Below are 3570 nucleotides of genomic sequence, written 5' to 3'. Positions count from 1 at the left end.
GTGCCAAAATGTGTTACATATGTACGAATTTTCGTTGTTCCACTGCAATCTAGTTGAGGTTTTATATTCATATGTACATGTGTATTTCGTTTTATTTTCACAGCACTTTTTCGTATTTTTATTCTATATAGTTTCTCTAATTTGTTGTCACTTCACTTTAGTATTGCACTTTAGTTGTTCGTTTCTTTAGTTAGTTATTTGTGTTATATCGCGCCCGTTTATGTATTTTGTGGAGTTGAGGTTATTGACCTTTGTTTTGGATTATAACGCGCCCGTTTAATGCTTTTTGTTAATATGTATATGCAACTTTTTTTTGTGTTTTGCACTTTTTACTTTTTTGTATTATTTTTTAATTTTTCCTTTCTTTTTTATTTTGCACTTGTGGTGTTTAATTTAGGTGCCTTTCTGACCGGCTCGAAGGACCATTTGTTCACTGCACTTACTTTCCCTGGGTATACTTACTTGCAACTTGCAACATGGAATTACGTATCCCTTTGGTGTTAGCGCGTAATTTAAAGAAGTGTATTTAAAAGGGTAAAATTCAAGCACTATTGTATTTTCTTTTTCGGGGTTTCAATTATATATATACATATCGCACCCTAAATATAAAAGGGTCACAACTCAAAATTTTCCAAAAATGAGTTTTTTGCATAAATTAATTCAGAGTACACATCTCTAACTACTGCAAAAATTTCGTTCACATAACTGTCTTCGTTAACTGGAAAAATACAGTTATGTCTATTTTTATGTCAAGTGTGTTGCTTTTGCACGATCAACTAAAGAGAATTATTTTTAGTTGCGTTAATGTGCTCAAACCCAGCTGATTACTTTTATTACACATAAAGAGTTTTATTTTGAGTTCTGCCTCTATAACTGTAAAAAATGATAAATTTCGTGGTATATTATTTTGCATTGTGCCTCTTTAGTTGTGAAAAGTGAGTTCAGTTAACAGTATTATTTATTTATGTGCCTTCTTTGATGAAATAATCGTGAGCGTCGTAAGTTTTATAATTTTTTTTTATTTTAAAGTAGAAAAAAGAATTAAATGTTAATGATATTGGTATTAGTATTTTGTTTGTTTACTTATTTTGCATGCCTTTTGTAAAATCTTAAATTATTTGCAATACAAAATTTAATTTTTAGTTGTGACCCCTTTGATGAAAATGTCTTGCCCAAACCTTGGACATTACTCAAACACAATGGAAACAGATTGTAGTGTGCCTTGTCACAATGATGATAGTAGCACTAATGCATTTAGTGACTCAGGGAGTGAATTTTGTGTGTCCGGAAAAAGCACCACCCCAGAAGAATACTCAGAAGAAGAAGAAGAAGAAGATATAAAAAGATTAAGTAGGAAGAGAACACTTTCTAGATATACATATCAAAATAAGAAACAACAGAAACAAAAATCTTTAAGAAACTCTGGAGCCTCTTATACATCACTTTCCAAGTCGAAAAAAGAAGTAAATGCCAGGTGTATAAGGCCACCCTGCGGAGCAAAATGCCGACTTCGATGCAATGAATTAATTTCCGAATCGATGCGCCTTGAAATATTTAAAAAATATTGGGGTTGCAGTGACTTGCAAAGACAGAGAGAGTTTATAGATTTTTTGAAGATTTTCTTTTTTAATATAGTGAACTATTTTGATTTCTACTTTGTGCTACTTTGATACATATGTGTTATTGAAATGAATAAAGCTTTATTTCAAAATAGAAATATTTAAATAAAAACATACATTTCCTCACTCCTGTGATTTTCTTATTATTCTTATTCTTCTATTCAGTCGGCGGTTAGGAAACTTATAAAATTAAAACATTTTATCAGTTAAAAAGGCACAACTTAAGATAATATCGCTAGTTAATCGAAAAAATTTCAGTTAAAGAGTCATAAATCAAAATTTTGTTTTATTTTCGCAAACATAATATAAAATTGAAAAAAATATAGCAGAACCTTCTTCAATGTTGTATATTTTCATGATGGCACAATATTTTCTTTAAATATTGCAATAATTTTTACATAAAACGTTTTTCGTCTCTCCTGAAAATCTTAGTATTTTGAGTTGTGACCTTTTTGTATTTAGGGTGCGATATGTATGTATAAATGTAGGTGTTTACATAGATTTCGATGTTTTATGAATATGGAGGAACAATATATGTGTAATGGTATTGTATTTTTTTCTGTAACTTCACTGCTACGGCTGCCGATGCACAATCACACGACCGAACGGATCTTTCAAAATTCCGACCACTACCTCGATGAAAAGGACGAAAAAAGAGAAATTGCTGGCGAGACGCGTGTTTAGTCTACGGGCGTAAGAAACGACTGGTGCCGCCCCGATCTGGCCAATCCTTTTTTACTCGGTTGGGATGTGCGAACGATGTGTGTTGTGGTATGGTGGTGTTCGGTGCGTGAGGTTGCGTGGTGTGATGCTGTATGTTGTGTATGATGAATGTTGTGTTGTATGATAGATGTCGTGTTGCGGGACGAATGTTGCGTTGTGGGATGAATGTTATGTTGTGGGGCGAGATACCAGGAAGTCGCATAAACACTTTTTGTGTTTCACTTTTTTTTAAACTTTGATCAAAACTAAAAGGTGAGAATGTTAACTCTGTGAAAAAGTGTGATTAAGGGATAAAAAGAGTGAATTACTTAAAATAAAATAGAGAAAACGAAAATGGGAATGTCCGGGGTAGATACAGCGTTTTGTGTTGGGGCACATTCAGCGAACCTATATTTTGGCCGAATGTGCCCCGGGCAGAAATACAAGTTCGCCGAAGGTGCCCCGTATAATTTTTTTTTTATAGATTTATATAGATAGTGAAAAATGGTTCGAAATTATAAGCGTAAAGCACAATCGAATATTGACGAAAGGGGATGAGAATGGCAGTTGCAGATGTGTTAAACGGTGTAGAAACGCAACCGTCTGCAGGTAAAAAATATAATTTAAAACGACAAACCATCGAATCCCGAGTAAAGAAACAAGATCCTTTAGCCGCTCACACGGCTGGAGATGCTATTTACCAGTCAAAATTTACCTGGAGACAAGTTTTTACGATGAAGGAAGAAATCGAACTAGTGGACTACATTAAACAGTGTTGTTATTATCAATATGGGTTATCATATAAAAGTTTTCAGAAGTTGGCATACCAATACGCTGTCGCTAACGGCAAAGACTTTCCTGAAAAATGGAATGTTCAGAAAGAAGCTGGGGAGAATTGGCTATATGGTTTTATGAAACGGAATTCGAGCCTAACTCTTCGTAAGCCAGAGCGAACTAGTTTAGCAAGACTAAGAGGTTTCTCAAAAAAGCTGTCGACGAATTTTATTTAAACTTAAAATAACTTTATGAGGCGTATTCATTTCAACCAAATGATATATACAATTTGGATGAAACGGTATTACGACCGTCGTTGATTCGCCAAAGGTTTGTGAATTAATTAATGATTTTAGTTATAATGTTTAACAAATTCGAGGTGCATTTCAGATAATTGTAACGAAGGGTCAACGACAAGTTGGGCAAGCTGTTTCAGCTGAGAGAGGCAGTTTGGTCACCCTTGTAGGAATAATCA

The 3570-nt window shown here is 33.8% G+C and overlaps 1 long non-coding RNA gene across 1 annotated transcript; it reads left to right on the top strand.

The window, feature by feature from the left end:
- Window positions 1-351: 351 nt before the first annotated feature.
- Window positions 352-1745, top strand: LOC125779620 (uncharacterized). The gene is made up of 2 exons (XR_007423408.1): window positions 352-998; window positions 1144-1745. It is a non-coding gene; the product is annotated as an uncharacterized LOC125779620 (long non-coding RNA).
- Window positions 1746-3570: the final 1825 nt, after the last annotated feature.

This window comes from Bactrocera dorsalis, chromosome 6, assembly GCF_023373825.1.
Source record: "Bactrocera dorsalis isolate Fly_Bdor chromosome 6, ASM2337382v1, whole genome shotgun sequence".
Taxonomy (NCBI): Eukaryota; Metazoa; Arthropoda; class Insecta; order Diptera; family Tephritidae; genus Bactrocera; species Bactrocera dorsalis.
The sequence above is the reverse complement of the archived record's forward strand: the minus strand, read 5'-3'. Positions and strand labels throughout refer to the sequence as shown.